Genomic DNA, 19,235 nt, shown 5'->3' with positions numbered 1-19,235 from the left:
CGAGAATTAAAAAATAATAATATTTAATTGAAAATAAGTATAAAATAAAATATAAAAGATTAAAATACTCTACTTTTTTAAAGATTTTAAAAAGTAAGTTAGAGTAACAGTTATAAGTAGTTTGAAAAAATATAAATAATTTTGTTATAAAGTGAAGACCACAGTTACTAAATAAGAAAATAAGTCAATTGTTTTTAGACAGACGAAAATAGAAAAACAAAACAATTGTTTTGGAACGAAAAGAGTATAATTTTAAAAGTTTCGATATAATTTTATTATGCTATTTTACTATTTTTTTAAATAAAATATCCTTAACTTTGTAACAAAAAAAAAATTAAATATAAAAATGTATATCCTTAAATATTATACTCCCTCCGTTCCATAACATAGTATCCATTTTTTCATTTTAGTTTTTCCCATAACAAAATATCCATTTTCTTTTTTATTAATTGTATTATTTACATAACATTACAAGTACCCTTACAATTTACAATATATTACACAAATGTCATTACCTTTATATCACACAATACTAATAATGTTATTTTAGTCTTTTTCTACTTTATTCATACTATATTCCAATATAATACTAATATTTCTAAATTTCGTTTTAAAAACAAATGAATATATAGTTATACAAACACCTATTTTTTATTTTTTATATTATACTATAAATCAATTTTACATTCAAAACATAGCATCAACACCTATTTATATCACATCATACAACTATTCAAATTCAAAATTTTTACTATTCAAATCCCAATTCAAAATCCAAACCCCCTGTCTGAATTAAGATAGGATTGAAAGTCCATCTCCACTCCACCGCACCATCACGCGGTTTGATTTAATAGATTATAGATATAGCCTAATGAATGAATTTTATTTATTTATTTATGATGTGAAAGCCAAGATATAGCCTAATTAATCAATTTTATTTATTTATGATGTGAAAGCCAACATTGAGGGCACCCCAGTCTTCCACGTCAGCTTGAAAAATATTTTAAATAATTCAAGTGGAGAGTACACAAAATGTATATATATATATATATACATACATATTCGCGTTATTCATCTCGCCATTTCCCCTTCTTCTTAGCTTTAAATTCATATCATATCATGTATATATATATATATATTTCGAATTAAATTAAATTAAATTGCATCAGATCAGATCAGATCAGACGATGGCGAGAAGAGCATTGAAGGTATTATTATTCGCTTTTTCTATTGGATACATACAGCCACAGCCACGTCACCTTCGCCCTTTTAACTCTCCTCCACCTCCTCCCAACTTCACCCTTCCCGTCCGAGGAAACGCCGTCAAGTGCCGGAGTATCGCGGCACTTTTCCGCATGCTGAAGGGAGCCGCCGTTAGTATTGCCGTCCATCTCGGCATCGGCGGCGATTGATAAAATGTTTATAATTATGTGTGCCCTCTGTTGGTGTGTTTCCCGCTTTAATTATAAATTACGTGTAATAATTATGTGTTCCTTTGGCTTATGTTTCGGTCATTTGGGTGCGAAGCCACCCTGTAGGAAAAACGTCGGACACCTAATTTGTATGCTTTTCTCTGTTTTTTTCCCCTTTTTCCCTTTCCTATCTCACTTACCAAACGAAACCTCCCGAAATCTAATCACCGCCGTGGAGAGTAAGTCGCCTTTGACTCTTGCTTTTATTCCTTAATTAATCTCGTTCCATTCCAATTCCACAATTTTCGCCTCTACACCAACACAAAACCTCCTTTCTCAAGCAGGGGAATCTTGCTCGTCGACTGGGAACCAAAGGTCGGCGGCAAGATGTCGTTATTGAACGGCATACTTCACCGGGCGGTGGCGCAGGAAATTGGATGGAGACGAAGAAGAAGAAGAAGAAAAAGGAGGAAAAAAAACAAAAAAAACAGAGAAAGAACGAGAGGGATAGCGAGAGGAAGGGGGGAAGAACTTACCGCGACGCTGTCGTTGTGCGATGTGTTAGGACACAAATTGGAAGTAAAATAAATATTTTATAATAATATATAATTAAAAATTATCATATATTAATGAAAATTAATAATACTAATATTCATAAATAATTACTAATAATATATTAAATAATAATATTATAGTACTACTTTTTATATTCATATTTATTTTTTAAATTATATTATTATTATTTAATACATCAATATTTTTATTTTTTTTATTTAATTTTTAAATTATTTTTTATTAAATTATAAATTCATCGATTCAATCATTACCTATCAAATCATTATCTATCAAAACTCTTTAAATTTAAACAAAACCCGCAACTTTCCAAAACTAAAAAAAATTCAAATTCAAACCAAAATCAAAACAAATCTTCCCAAACCACTCCCAAAGGAAGGCACCCTACATGTATTTGTGTATTTTAATTTATATAATATTTTATAAAACATATAAAATTTTTATTTGAAATAATATTAGTAAATAATTAGTCATGGATATCTTTTAATTATTTAAAATACTAATATCTTTTTTAAATATATAACATGAAATGATATATAATTAATACGAGAGTTTATTAATACTTTTATAAATTGTGTTTATATATGTATAATACTAATTATATTTTCATGGACACAATAAAAAGAATTCGTCACGTAGTAAATTTAGTGTGAATTTTTTATTAGTCTTAAGAATATTTGTATCATTCTACACAATATTTTTCAATATAATTAATTATTTTTTTAATATAATAATTAATATTCAAATATTTACACGCAAAAAGCATATGGTACTCTTTTTATAGAATGAATGAAATATTATATTCTTTCATAAAACTTTAACATACAATACAAAATATTATATTTTATATAATCGATACAATTTTTTATACCACATGTACAAAAATACTTCAAATCAAAATAAAATATTAAACAAACAAACCAGTAATGTATAAAATTAATCAATTAATAATTTACTCTATCTGTCTCACATTTTTTCGTCACTGTTCCTATTTCGGTTCGTCTCACCTTATTTATCTTTTTCGTTTTAGAAAATATTATTATAGACTTTAATGATATTTTAAAATTTTCATAATTTATAATTTTTTTACATTATTTAATTACTTCCTAATTATATTTTACATTCATTTGTCTAACACTAAACCGGGCATATAACGTGATAGGGAGGGAGGGAGTATTTTTTAATATATCCAATAGAAACGATGTTAGAAGTTCAATAATCAAAGCAACAAAGAGAGGGTTGTCTTTACTAGTGAAATTTGATTTTTCGTTTTACTATTTCAATTTTTTTTTTTTAATCCAAAAGTATCATACCTATTTTTTTTTATGTATTATATTACACTAAAATTAAATTTTACATTTTAAACATCACATCAACACATATTTATATTATATCAAATAATTATTTCAATTCAAAATTTTATTATTCAAAACCAAAATTTAAAACCAAAATCTTACGAGTAAACACAACCAGCAACTATATATTTGTATATAATACTTATTTCATCCCTTAACAATCTATATATTTTTTTATTTTAGTCCGTCAAATAACAAAGTATTTATTCATTTTTAGTAATTGTACTATGTATTTAATATTATAAATTTTTTTTTAATTTATAATATATTATACAAATATCATTACCTTTCTATTTTTATTTTTACAATATAATATTAATATTTTTAAAATTTCATATAAGAAATAAATAGATTGATAGATATGGAAAATGATTATTTAATTTAGAAAAAAAAAAAAAAAAAAAAAAAAAAAGTTTAGACTTCTTCATCACGAACTTCTCTTTTGTTTCTAGTCTACCTTTGTGACTGTGAGGTCACTGAGGTGGGTGCCCTGAGTCCTGACTGGTTCAAATTTGTTGTTACAACCTGGTTTTGGGGAGATCGTTGGTCGGTCCCTTCATTTATTTATTAATTTATTTTTTTTTTTATCGAAATATTTATTTATTTTTATCTGAGTCCGTATGTACAGTTAGTTCTAAACTAAACTCAACTCATTTTAGGGTTTATATATATATATATATATATTAGAATTTAAACCCGTGTTATGCACGAGTGTATATATAATTAAAATAGGTTTAAAATAATATTGTAATGTAATTATATATTTGATAAATTTTGCATATATGATTTATTTATAATTTATAAAATAAATATATATATAATAAAATTATTTTTATACTATATAAATAAAAGTAAATAAAATATTGTAGATGGAATCTTACGTAATATAAATCATTACATCTCATATAATATAAATCATGACATTTAAGTCAAAGTTATTTTATAAACTACGGAAAAAAATATATAATTCTAAAAAAAAATAGAAAAAAAATAGTTATAATTGTGAAGGTCTTTTCAAAATATGTGAATATTCTTCACACCAATCTATGGTCATAACTTAAAACACCGGAGATGGAGCATCTGGTCTTGCAAACGTTGGAGGCACAAGAAAGATGAATGTAATAAATTATAATAACCTTGATACTTCATATCGTATGTATATATATATATAGACACAATGATGTGAAAGATAAATTATTAAAGAAAAATTATAATTATTTATTTATAAAAAAGAAATACTCACATTATTTGATGATTGAAATTATCTTCAAATTGCAAATGAGTGCTCGATGAACAACTTTTCTCCGAAAATTTTTAATTAACTTCATAAATACAAAAATATTAATTAGCAAAGGGCCAAAAAAAAAAAATTAAAATTATAATAAAAGATAGAAGACAATTTAGAAATAAATGTAATTAAAATAAACTGTTGTAAATTTCATACTTCTACATAAAAAAAAATAACAAAAAAAATCTCAAATAGAAAAAAAGTAAGTAATTTTATTCGGGTGAGTCTACCCTTGTGAAAGGGTGAACGAACTATATCAGAGACATGCTAAGAGTCCCTGCCGAGCTTATACCACAGACAGGCCAAGTCACCAAATCTTTGCCAAGTTTTTGGCTCTTACAAAAATCTTAGAAGGGAGAATCACTACACCCTTGCCAAGGTTTTGCCTCTTATGATAGAAGGGATAGTTACCCTTGCCAAATTAACTTCATCAATACAAAAATTTTAATTAGCAAACAACAAAAAATAATAATAATAATAATAATAATAATAATAATTTGAAATTATAATAAAAGATAGAAGACAATTTAAAAATAAATATAATTAAAATAAACTGTTGTGAATTTCATTTTTCTACATAAACAAAAATAACAAAAATATCTCAAAACATCGTTTGATTAGAAAGAAGTAAGTCATTGCCAAGGTTTTGCGTCTTAAAAGAAATCTCAAATGATAGAAAGGAAAGTCACCAAATCCTTGCCAAATTAATTCATCAATACAAAAATGTTAATTAGCAGACGAAAAAAAAAAAAAAGATAAATTGAAATTATAATAAAAGATAAAAGATAATTTAGAAATAAATGTAATTAAAATAAACTGCTGTGAATTTCATGCTTCTACAAAAAAAAAATAAATGGTAAACTATTATTTTATTCCCGTAACTGGACCCTCTATCATTTTTGTCCCGTGAGTGGTCGCAAACTAGTCCCATAAGTGAAAAATTTTCGCTGTTTTAGTCCTCCGGCGCCGGAGATGCCCGCGTGGCTCGCCGGAGGTGACGTGTCCGCAAAGTGTCCCGCCAGGTCAGCGACACCTGGCGGACACATGGATTTTGTTTAAAAAAAAAATTTAAAACTTATTTTTAATTTATTTTAAATTTTATTTGTATTGTTTTATTTTTTTTATTTGGTCCAAATAAAAAAAAATTAAAAGGGGCACCTAGCGGACACGCCACCTCCGGCGAGCCACGCGGGCGTCTCCAGCGACGGAAAACTAAAACAGCGAAAATTTTTCACTTATGGGACTAGTTTGCGACAGTGACTAAAATGATAAAAGGGGATAAAGGGGTCCAGACATTTTGCCTCTTCAAAGAAATCTCAAATAGTAGAAGGGAGAGTCATCGAATCCTTGCCAAATTAACTTCATCAATACAAAAATGTTAATTAGTAAACGACAATTAAAAAAGATAAATTAAAATTATAATAAAAGCTAGAAGACAATTTAGAAATAAATGTAATTAAAATAAACTGTTGTAAATTTCATACTTCTACATAATAATAATAATAATAATAATAATAACAAAAAAATCTCAAAGCATCCTTTGATTAGAAAGAAATAAGTAATTTTATTCTGAAAATGGTGGATCTACTCTTGTGAAAGGTTGAACAGACTATACCAGAGACAGTCCAAAGAGTCTTTGTCAAACTTTTGCCTCTTAAAAAAAATTTCAAATGGCAGAAGGAGAAAGAGAGTCATTGCCTAGTTTTTGCCTCTTTAAATAAATCTCAAATGGTAAAAGGGAGAATCACCACATCCTAAGCTTTTGCTTCTTCAAAAAATCTCAAATGGCAGAAGGAAGAGTCACTAAATACTAAACTTTTGTCTCTTCAAAAAATCTCAAATGGTTGAAGGGAGAGTAGCAAATCCTTCCCGAATGCAACGGAGGCTAATGGCAGATATTGTGCTAAATTATTGAGAGAATTAACAAAAAAAAATAATTAAAAAACTACTCCACTATCAAGTTATATCTTACTGTCCTATTATATCCCACTATCCCATTATTTAAAAAAATACATGTAATTAAGTAAGTGATATATATTGAAAAAATTGCATTAAAAAAATTGTAAAAATCTAAAAAAATAAAAAATAAAATTAAAAGTTAGGAATTTGAAGGATGAGGTCCACACTCTTTGCTATAATTATATATATAGGATTGGCGCTCTATAAACCTTGGGCGGGCACTCCTCTCGCCCGGATCCAGAGCCAGTTCTATGGAAAGATTTTTTACGAGTTTTGGAAATTTTAAAATAGAAAAGAGATATTAAATAATAAACTTAAATAATTTTAAATTATTGTAATTTGTATATTTATAACTAGCGTTTTTATACATTAATAATATACGTTGGAGGATCGTTTCAAAGAAAAATTATTATTTGCATGACTATTTTCAAATAGATTCATTTAAAATTTTAAAATGATCAAAATAGTTGGAAATATGATACTAAAAAACAGTTTACCAAAATATTTTGTAAAATAAAAAAATTAAAAAAATTTCACATGTTACTAACATGACATCTACGTGGCAATGGCAGGTAGTGAGTCCGGCACCGTAAGATCATTTTAGCGGAAAATTTTTACATATGAAATTATTTACAAACATAGTCAATTTAAAGTTCTAAAATAATAAAATAATACAATGTATTTGTACTGAATAATATATCTAATTTAATTTACTTCATCTGTTCCGCATAAATTGTCAATGTTATTATAGATACGCATAAATTGTCAATGTTATTATACATACAATAATTTAGAAAATAATAAGTAATTAAGTATAGTATTATTAAAAATAATTATTGCATAATAAAGATAATTATAAATTAAGATTAAAATAATTAAATAATTTAATTAAAAAATTATAAATTTTAAAATATGATTAAAATATATAATCAAACGAATCAAAATAAAAAAAATAAAATAAACAATTTATTTAGAACAGTAATATAATATATAATGATAAGTTATATAGGACAGGTCATAATAAAAAAATGAACAACTTATTTAGAATAGAGACCGTAATATAATACTCCCTTCGTCCCGCCACATATAATCCTTTTTTATTTTTAATATGTCCCACAAAAGATGACAATTTTCTATTTTTGGTAATTTTATCGATTTTAAACATATTTAACAAATATAAATTAATTTAATTAAACTTCTAACATCTTACTCGTATGACTCACTCAAAACGCCTTTATTTCTATCTTTCTACTCAATTAACATAATTTTTTTAATCTATATTTAAAACTCTTCATATTTTATAAAATTACAAAATGATATTCATATTGTATATATTTTTTCGAGATATAATCTTAAAAATTTTTAAAATACAAATAATATTATTCATATAAAAAATAATAAATTAATATCATAACTTATTATTAATAACTTACTATCATATCTCTAATAAAAAAGTTCATCCCTTGCAGGAGCAAGGGAGCAGCAAAAAATTGTTCTACCTATTGTTAGCTTTCTAATATTTTTATTTTACCTTTTTAAAAAAATTGTTAAGAAGCCACAGTTTTCATTTTAATTATTTTATGTTTTTCGCCCAGTTCTTTTCTAACTTTTATTTATTATTTATTTCTAAATTTTAATTCTTTATTCTATAGAACCTTTTAGTAGAATATTTTATTTAATGGAAAACATCCACATCCCACGTGCCGAGCGACTTCTATGTTTTGTATAGTTTAGAAAGATGCTACGTGCCGGGTGGCCTCTATATTTTGTATGGTTTACAAAGATGTTACGCTACATATTTTTTATTATTATTTATTTTTAATAATTTTTGGATGTGGGGCTCCGCCTACTTCTCTTCCTAATTCCTTTATTTCTTTTAAAATGTTTTGGATATGAAACCCACTCTCATTTCAATTGCGTCATGGTCCTTGTATTACGTATTTGGTATATATATATATATATATATATATATTATACTTATTAGTGGTTGCTCCTGCGCGGACATGTTAAAATATAAAATTTACATAAATAATAATTATGTCATTGTAAAATATAAAATTGCATAAATTGAAGATTATTGTTTAAATATAATAAATGAACTATATAATGAAGAATTTATTATATAAATTTGTACATCTTTTGTATACATATTGTTTTGTTTGAATGAATGATAATTGTTCAATTATTATATTTATATATGTTTAATTGTTTTTTCTATCAAACATAATTTACTTTTCATATTATAAACTATTCTTTCCGTCCAATTTTTATTGTCCTAAAGTATATTTGCATGATTTTTTAGGTAATTATCTTTTTGTTATAAATTGACAAATTTGACCTTAATTATATGATAGAAATTAAAATTAATAATAAATGAGGGTAAAAATATAGAATTTGTGTTTAAAAATGAAATAGGATAATAGTTGTTGAACGTCCCAAATAGGGAAGTAGGACATTAGTTTGTGGACGGAGGAAGTATTAATTATTTTTATTCCATAATTTTACTCTATGTTATTCTATATATTATTACTAGCGGGATATTCGTGCTACGCACGATGAAATCTAACGAAAAAAATTATAATCATATTTTATTATATACTTGGCATCTACCATTATCCACTAATTATTAGTCAAACACACGCACCAAATAGAGTCGGCATCAGTCCATCTCTGCAGACACCCAGACTGTTCGAACACAAAGATTTACATTATATACTTTGGAATAAAATATACAATATAACTGAAATAATTTAATGTTAAAATAATATTTTAATTTATTATGAACAATAACAATTAAAATATATATAAAAGTTATACATATATTTGGATGTGTTTAGAACTTGATTGATTATGAAAATAAAATTATTATTCTTTCTGTTTTTTACAACTTAAAGAATAAAATCAATCTCCCATAACTTAATTACAATATTGTAACTCTTTATGATAAAAAAAATAATAAAAATAACATATAATTTAATATAAATTATGATCAATTGCTAATAAGAATTTAAATTATACTTAAATGTATAATAAAATAGCTAAACACCTGAAAACAAATCACTATGTGAAGAAATTAAATACAAAATGAAAAAGAATAACCATAATTAAATATAAAATGAAAATGAATAACCATAAATAAATTGCGAATCATCCAACAAACAATTTAGAAAACAACTTTATACAAAAATTCAAAAAAAATATAATTAATAAATAATTTGTCTTCTATCATATAAAAAACATGGCTAAAAAATTATACAAAAATTAAAAAAAATATAATTAATAAAAATAAATATGAATCAAATAATAGCAAAATATAAGAACTTGAGAAAAAAAGTGAAAATTAAATAAATAAAAAAAAAAAAGAACAACACCTTCTAAAATTTATTGAAAAATTTAAATTAGAAAAATTTTGTCTAATCAAATAACAGCAAAATATAAGAATTTTGAGAAAAAAGTAAAAGTTAAATAATAAAAAAAAAGAACACACCCGTGTAAAATTTATTGAAAAACTTAAATTTATTCAAAAACTTACTTCAAAAAACGGAGAGCAATGACAAATTTATTAAAAACTTAAATTCATTAAAAAATTTACTTTAAAAACTTACTTCAAGAAGACGAACTTCTGCTCCTGCTCCTGTTCCGGCGGCAATCTTTTCCGTAGAAAATTTTTGTCTACCATTAAAAAAACAGGGCTAAAAAATTATTCAAAAATTTATTGGATAATTTATCAATGAAAATTTATTCAAAAATTCAAATTCATTAAAAAATTTACTTTAAAAACTTACTTCAAGAAGAAGAAGACGGACTTCTGCTCCTGCTCCTGTTCCGGTGGCAATCTTTGCCGTAGAAAAATTTTGTCTACCATTAAAAAAACAGGGCTAAAAAATTATAAAAAAATTCAAAAAAATATAATTAATATAAATGAATATAATAAAATAACAGGAAAACAAAAGAACTTGAGAAAGAAGTAAAAGTTTCCGACTTCTGCCATAAATTAAATTTTAGAAAAAAACAACTTGCCTGAAGAATCTTCTTCTCGAGAATCTTTGTAAAAATTAAATTAAAAAAAAAAAGAACACACCGGTGTAAAATTTATTCAAAAACTTACTTCAAGAAAACGGAGAGCAATGACAAATTTATTAAAAACTCAAATTCATTAAAAAATTTACTTTAAAAACTTACTTCAAGAAGAAGACGGACTTCTGCTCCTGCTCCGGTGGCAATCTTTTCCGTAGAAAATTTTTGTCTACCATTAAAAAAATAGGGCTAAAAGATTATAAAAAAATTCAAAAAAATATAATTAATATAAATGAATATAATGAAATAACAAGAAAACAAAAGAACTTGAGAAAGAAATAAAAGTTTCCGATTTCTGCAGAAAAAAACAACTTGCCTGAAGAATCTTCTTCTCGAGAATCTTTTCTAAAATTAAAGCAGAGCTAAAAATATATACAAAAATTCAAAAATTATAATTAATAAAAATGAATATAAGAACTTGAAGAAGAAGTGAAAGAAGTCATAATTTAAATTTTAGAAAAAGAATAACATTCTGTAAAAACTTGTCTGAAGATCTTCTTTTCCCGGTGTTAATTTTTTTCTAATACAAAGAGATAAAATTTCAGATATAACTTCACTATAAAAACTTATAAAAACTACTCCTTTGAAAAACTCACCGGCTTAAAAATAAACTTCCAAACTGTATATCATGTAAAAAACTATAAAAGAAAAAATCAAATTAAAAAAACAAAAAAAATCTCAAAATTTTGAGATTGTAGCATTTGAGAAATATTGTAAAAAGTGAATCTGCATTGAGCTGTTATATATATATATATATATGATTACCATTTTTATAAGTTTATTCTTGAGTAGAAATGCATTGTTTGAGAAAGAGTTTTTGAATAGCTTTTAACTTATTTAACAACTTTTTAGTTCTCTGACCGGCTAAAAAGCTAATTTAGGTGTTTGGTAAATTAATTATTTGAAAGAATTTTTTTGTTTCAAAAAGCTAATCTACCCAAAGTTTTGGAAAACTTTTTCATTTTATTTGCTATTATTTCTTATTTATCCTTAAAAATTAATTAATTATTTTATACATATAAATATATTTTTATTGCAGTATTTATTAATTAGTCTAAATATATTTTAATTTATTTAATTATAATTTTATCTTTGTAAATTGAAAATAATTACTATTATTTATTATTACAAATAAATCATCTTATTTTTAAAAAATATAAATATATTAAAATTAAATCAGATAGAAAAGACAAGTATTATTAATTTATTTATATCTTTTTATTATATAGTGTTACATTAAAAATTAATAAACAACAATTAACATAACAAAAATATATATACAAAACATTTATTATTTTATATTTTACACAATTTTAATAAAAAATTATTATTATTTTTTAATAAAAATATTTTTCTCAAATCTAAAAAATAAAAATAAAAATAAATATTTTGTAATATTTTTATATTTTTAATAATTAATAACACAAATTCTCATAAATTTTAAACCAAAATGAACAAAATTAAATATTTTAAAAAATAACATATCAATATTCTTAATTGTCATTTTACGTATAAAAACTAATGTCAAACAATTATTTTACCAACCACTTTAATACAAACCGCAGTTAATTCTCAAACACACCTTAACATTTACTACCTACTCTAATAATTTTATTTAAAAGTAAAATTAAAAATAACAAAATAAACACAAAACTAATCAAATATTTGTTTTTATTTTTTATTTTTTTAAAAAAAAAAAGACAAAGACAAAGTAACTCAAAAAAATTGCAAACAATCATTCAAAATTACACACCGTCCTTTTGACCCAATTTTATAAATTTGAAATATTGTTTAAAACAATATAAAAAATTAAACTTTAGAATTAATAATATTAACTAATAAAAGCTAATTTTATTTGTATTTAAAACGTATAACTTTAATACATATAAAAATAGAAGACTAAAAACATTCATATATGAGACAACTCTTAAGTATTCAAAATATTAATTTTGAATGTAAAATGTATAACATACATATAAAAAGATTAAATAAAAATAAAAGAAAGTATTCATATATGAGACAACTCTAAGTATTTAAAAATATTAATTTTGGATGTAATTATTGGGAAAGTTTAGGTGATTAAATAATGTTGTTGTTGTTTTTCTTCTTCTTCTTCTTCATTCTTCTTTTTTTTTTTTTTTTTTTTAACAATGTTAGAATTTGCAGCCGCTTCTTGTCGAGTACGCTATAGGTAAATCTCTAACCAAAGCTAATATCCTACAAAACAAATCACACTATGCAAAATGGACCACGGTCACGAGTCACCGTCACACCACCAAACCATCTTTTATGAACATGTTATTTTTGCCTATTTGTGAGAGTATTTGTGTATATTCTTTATTATTGTATCTTGATGTTAGGCTTTGTGGTTGTGTTCTAATTTGTTTTAGTGATAGTATTTGGCCAATCCGAATGCTTTGTGAAGTGTCGAACTAAATGCTCAGTGCTTCGTGTTATTCCTAGGTTGCTTAGCGATATTGTTCAATCCGAACGTTGTATTTAGGTTGTAAGAATTTGTGGTTAAATTGTAAGGCCTTATGTACCTAAAAACTGTAGAGTTGTGTGCTTGAGTTGTAGAGTTGTGTGATTAAAGTATGTTTTGTATCTAGAGTTACGTGTTCTCTAGTTGATATCAAATAAAGTGAAGCTCCTATTATGTGATTCTAAATTTTGTATTTAGCGGGTAATTGATTTTCTTTGTGAATATGCATATACTGCTAGATTGTGCAGTATTTGTGTGTACTACGTGTTAGGGTGTTGTGTGATCAATCTATGCGCGTTAAGACTTTTGTGTTGTACGTGTTTTATGTTTAGTTTGCACAATATTGTTCGTGGATACAACGATGGACAAAGACGATTATGAAACCCATTAGTACAGGTAAGTCTATATCTATATAAATCTGTATTTTGAATTTGGTTAAATTGCGGTCAAAATAAGTGGAGTATGTTTAAAAAAAAAAAAAATCCGTTTGAAGCCTAATTCAACAAGTATTTCAAAAATATATAGTTGATCCACTTCTTAGCCCGATCCAACAGAATTGGCCCAATTCCTTTAACTCAAACCTATTGATCCAAACTCAAATCAAAGTCGAAACCCTTAAACCCATTAGTGATTTAGTTAGGGTTTATTAGATGGTTGATTAGGTCTAATTGTCTGTTAGTTTAGTTTAAGAAAGTTTCTTATTTATAGGGTTAAAAGGGGTTATGGGTGAGTGAAGCTTATCCCAAGTCTGAGCTGAAACATACCATCCCTCACGCTGGAGGAAAGCAGTTTTCTAAAAAGACAATTATTGTTCGGCTTTGGGTAAAAAGGCTTTTTCTATTTTATTTTTTTTAAAAAAAAAAAAAGAACACAGGCTGAGAGTGTGTTATCAAAATTAATAAAGTCGATGTTTTGTCTTCTTTAAACCATATCTTGATGAATAATACGCCTCTAATTTCACGCGTTTTGGGGTTTAATTACACGCTTCTTTGGATGATAAAACCCATACTTGCGCCACGTGTCCAAGTCATGAAATTGACTTTGTTAATTTCAGGTCAACTTAACCCAACCATAGTTAATTACCAACCTTGCCACGGTTAAGCCCAAGCCTCAAATATCAGCTATAAAAAACGCCAGCAATGATCGGCTCCAACTCCAACTCCAACTCCAAGCGCCGAGCTCAAAGATTCTTACGACTCCTCGAAACGACGCCGTACTGAACCCGATGGCCCGACCCGGAAAATTCCGCGGCTCCCCGCCGCCGGCTCGCGGCGCAATTAAACGCCGGATTTTCGCGTCTCTCTGCCGAACCTTCTGGAACGTTGCTTCCTTGCTGTGTCGCCGGAAGTGACAGATACATGCGTTTTCCGGCGAGTCTGTCTCCCGCCGGAAACTTTATTTCCGATCATGTTTCGTACTGCATCGCATTTTTCCGATCAGCTCGTTTGTCGTCGATTTTGCAAATTCCGGCCAGTCGAGAAATGACACGTTGTTTGCAATTGTATTTGTATTAATTATTACATCACCGTCTGTTTTTTTTCATTAGCCATGTCGATGTCTATAATAGCTCCGTCGCCGTCGCCGTCGCCGGTGTGGAAGAAACGGGCAAGTGGGATCGACCTGCCCTATGCTGTAATTTATATATATATATATAAAAGTGTGTTTGATTACTGTTGGGTTTTACATTACTTCTTTCTTAAACAAATAATTGTCATTTTCTTTATTTCTCTATCATGGGATTGAATTTCTCTTTTAGTTAAAATATATGTATATATTTTTTTTTTACTATTTTTAATTTTATTATAAAAGATAAAAAATGTACACAATATTAAAATGTATGTTCAAACCAAATAAATTATTTTTACATAATGATGGGTGTATAGTATAATTTAGGTTGAAATGATTTATTTAATTAATATTTAGTAGCGTGTGATCATTTAAATATTTTTTACTAATATGATTATCAATACATATAATATTTATATTATATTTTTCATATAAATTAATAATCAAACACAATAATAATTCGACAAAAATATTACTGACGTGATTCTTCTAATCTCACGTAAAAGCACCTCTGACTAAAATACTAAATAAACATACCGTATAGTTGAAATAAAATGTGTATAATATTAATATTATTATATCAAGAATATACTTTTATATATAATATAAATAAATAAATAATACTTTATCCATCCTAATTAATTATACATTTTGTTTGAGCACATAAATTAAAAAATAATAATAAATTAATATAAAAATAAAAAAAATTATTATAAAATTTATTAAATAATTAATAAAAATATAATGCAATAAATAAAAAAAATAATACTAATAAATTAATTAGTATTTATTAAATTATAAATAATAAAATTATGAGAAAATAAAATTATTTATAATAAATAAATTATGTATAATTTAATTAACATTAAAAAAAAATTGACATAATTATAATAGATAAATAAAAGTAACAATAAGAAGCTAATTATATGGTTTTGATTCGTCTAACCCCACCCGCCACTCGCGAGTGGTCGATCTCTGCTCTGTTGGATTTGGGGTCCCGGACCTACCAAAGAAACAAGGTTGACTTGTAAAATTAGGTCAAACCCCATATCTGGAATGTCCGTAATCGAACAGCACACGTCAGGTGGGGTGGGTTGAAATTTTAATTTTATTTTATTTTTTCCAATTAGAATTCACAACAAAATTGCCTAATTCAGAATCAGTTTTTATTTTATAAAATATATTTATATATTAATTATTTTTTATTTATAGATTATATAATAATATATAAGTAAAAATTATGGTATTAAATATTTAAAATTTTACGTAATAAAAACAATAATATATTTTCAATCGAAACTACATCGATATAACATAAAAGTAACATAATAATGATAAGTTGAAAAAAAAAAAAAAAAAACCAAATTGAAAGATGCAATACAATTAAAAAAATGTGAAAAAAAGGAAAATAAAAAATTATAAATTAATAAATTTAGATAATATAAATAATTAAATAAATACATAATATTATCTTTTATAGTTATTAATTTAAACGGATTTAAGACGAATTGTTAACCAAAGTCGTTATTCGTTCTGGACTGGATCGGATTTAAAATCTCAAAACCATAACTCGTTCTATTATAACATTTTGAACTCGAATTCGTCCCATTAACACCGAGTTTATAATGAATTTGGGGCAAGATAAGCTTCAATTATCATCCCTAATCTTTAACTCAACACCATATTTTCATATTTTTTTCCATTTTAAATATAGTATATATTTTTAATTTTGAAGATGGAACCTACTTCTAATTATCTTTAGATTTTTAAATGAAAATATAGATTTTTATTTAAATTTTGAATTTTTATAAAATTGATTTATATTAATATAGATATATATTATTTATTTCTATTATATACTCTCTTTGTCCTATCGAATGTATCTTTTTATTTTTTTATAATGAATTAAAAAAAATTATTATTATTTTATTAATTAGTTGAAATGTATAAAATATTTTTAATATTTTTTATTTTACAAGTACAAAAAAAAATAGATAGTTTTGTAAAAAAGTATAAGTATTTTTGTATTTATATAATATAAATTATTTTTACTATGATAGAATAGAAATTTTTTTAATGAAATAAACAAAAGTAATAAAAAATTACATTGAATTGGAACGAAATAGTAATAATTTTATTCTTTTTGCAGTGATATTCATATTTAATACTCATTTCATCCACTTTTAAGGTTTATATTACTTTTTTTTCGTATTAGTCTTTAAATATTAATTATTATATCAAAATATAATAGAAATCAAAAGAAAAAACAAAAAAATTAATATAATAACATTTGTGTAATAAATTATACAAATATATAAATATTTTTAATATTAAGTACAGTGACGGAAAAAGTAAATGTAAACATTAGAGGTGGACGAAGAAAGTATATTTAAATATATATTGTTATTTATTTTAATTAAATATTTTTCTGTCTAGTTTATTGTATCCTTTTGGGTTTTGTGATAAATTAAACAATAATAGCGATATTTTATTGATTAACAGAAATATGGAAGATTATTTGACTATTTTTTTATATTTTATATAAATTAATTGCGTGTATAATAATATATTTGTAAATATGTTTGGTATTATTGAAAATTAAAATCATTACTATTTAATGTGAATAATTTTAAATAAAAAAATTAAATTTTTTTTTTTATAAAAATATTCTATTGAAATATTATTTCAATCAAAATTCACCCAAAATCAAATAAATTCAGTATAATTCTACATAGGTCCTTATTTTTTTGCAAATTACATTTGGCCCTACTTTACTATTTTACCCTCCTATTAAAAATTTTCATTAATTTATAAAATATTTGAAATTAAATTGTGAGGATAATATGGGGGAAAAAAAAAAAGAAAAAGAAAGAAAGAAATACTGCTATTGAAATTATAATATAATTTTTGGTGTTTTTTATTTGTATTTTAAATTAAAACATCACACTTATTTATCATGTATGATTATCAATTAAAGTTCTACTCGTTCTTTCTTTAAAAAATAAAAATAAAAAAATGTTTAGAAATAAAATTATTACTAAATAGTGAATTGCGCTGCAATTTCTTAGTACTGCTAAGGATTTAGCCCAAAATCTCTTCCTTCTGTTTATCACGCGTTTTGTCAAAATTTTCTCCGCCGTTGGATGACTTCTTAGATTTGTGCCACGTAGCAGAAGTACGAGGTGATGCACGTTCTGTCGTAAGCGATCTGAAAAACCTTTTAGGTTGTGTTTCTTCGAGAATTTGGATTTTGAATTGAAATTTTAATAGTAAAAGTTTTAAATTTAAATAGTTGTATAATGTGATATAATTACGTATTAATGTGATATTTTAAATATAAAATTAATTTTTAATCCAATATAAAAAATAAAAAATAAGTATTTAATTTTGCTATTTGTTGTGAAAAAAATTTAATAAATAGTAAAAATTCTAAAAAAAAATTGCCAAAGAAACACACCCCTAGTATAAATATAACATTCACGGTTCGCCCTCCCAATTAATTGACCACTCATTTCGATCCTGTTTTGTCCAAATCAGCTGCAACATTGCTTATTTTATATTTACATTAGTAATTTTTTGTTGATTTTTTAATGATGTGATTAAAATTTATTAAAATTTTTTATAATATGACCAAAATCAATAAATTTTTTATATTAGCACCAAAATTGATTAATTTTAAATTTTTTGAAACTAATATTTCCTCTGTTCAGCTACAAAGTATACATATTTCTATTTTGGAACGTCCAGTTACAAAGTAACCATTTCATTAAATACCCTCATTTTTCCACAAATACTCTTATTTTACATCACATCATTACTTTTATACCAAAAAAAATAAGGGCAAAAATGTCGTTACACTACTTTTACCTACCCACTATAATTAAAATACTATTATTTTGACGGAGAGGGTATTAATTTCTTCCATATTAATTTCTTCCAATTATTTTATTTTAAAATTAAGATCGACTTATCGTACCGTATCGTGTTGAAAATATCGAAAATTTCGGTATATCGAAAATTTAAAATTTTTGTACGGTATGGATATCGTACCGAAGTTTTTGGTACGGTATCGATATGAATTTTCGGAAAGTTCAGTATTTCGGTATGATACCGTACCAATATTATTTTTATTAAATAATTTAATTATTAATATGTTTTTAAATTATAACAAAAAAATATGTAAACTATTGAAAATTTATTGGTTTTTTCATAATATTTTTGTGGTAGAGAATAGTGATATTTATTAATTTTTGTTAATTATTTTGAAATTTAAAATTATATTTTCGGTATAATAGGTATATACCAATATCTACCGAAATCAAAATTTTCGGTATAAGCGGTTGTTACGAAAATTCCAGGAAATCAAGATGAGATAATAATGACAAAAGAAAACAAGAATTTGTTAACCCAGTTCGATCACGATGATCTACGTTTGGGGGCGCTGCCAAGCCAGGAATTTTACCATAAAGTACGCAGACACATGTTAAAGTGAGAATACATAGATATTTATAACCTAAGTTTTT

At 24.8% G+C, this 19,235-nt stretch overlaps 1 long non-coding RNA gene across 1 annotated transcript; it reads left to right on the top strand.

The window, feature by feature from the left end:
* The first annotated feature begins 1,083 nt into the window (after positions 1 to 1,083).
* LOC127266353 (uncharacterized) lies at positions 1,084 to 1,932 on the top strand. The gene is made up of 2 exons (XR_007842128.1): positions 1,084 to 1,651; positions 1,757 to 1,932. It is a non-coding gene; the product is annotated as an uncharacterized LOC127266353 (long non-coding RNA).
* Positions 1,933 to 19,235: the final 17,303 nt, after the last annotated feature.

This window comes from Andrographis paniculata, unplaced genomic scaffold (assembly GCF_009805555.1).
Source record: "Andrographis paniculata isolate CXL003 unplaced genomic scaffold, ASM980555v1 Contig75END, whole genome shotgun sequence".
NCBI lineage: Eukaryota > Viridiplantae > Streptophyta > Magnoliopsida > Lamiales > Acanthaceae > Andrographis > Andrographis paniculata.
This window is presented reverse-complemented; position numbering and strand designations above follow the sequence as displayed.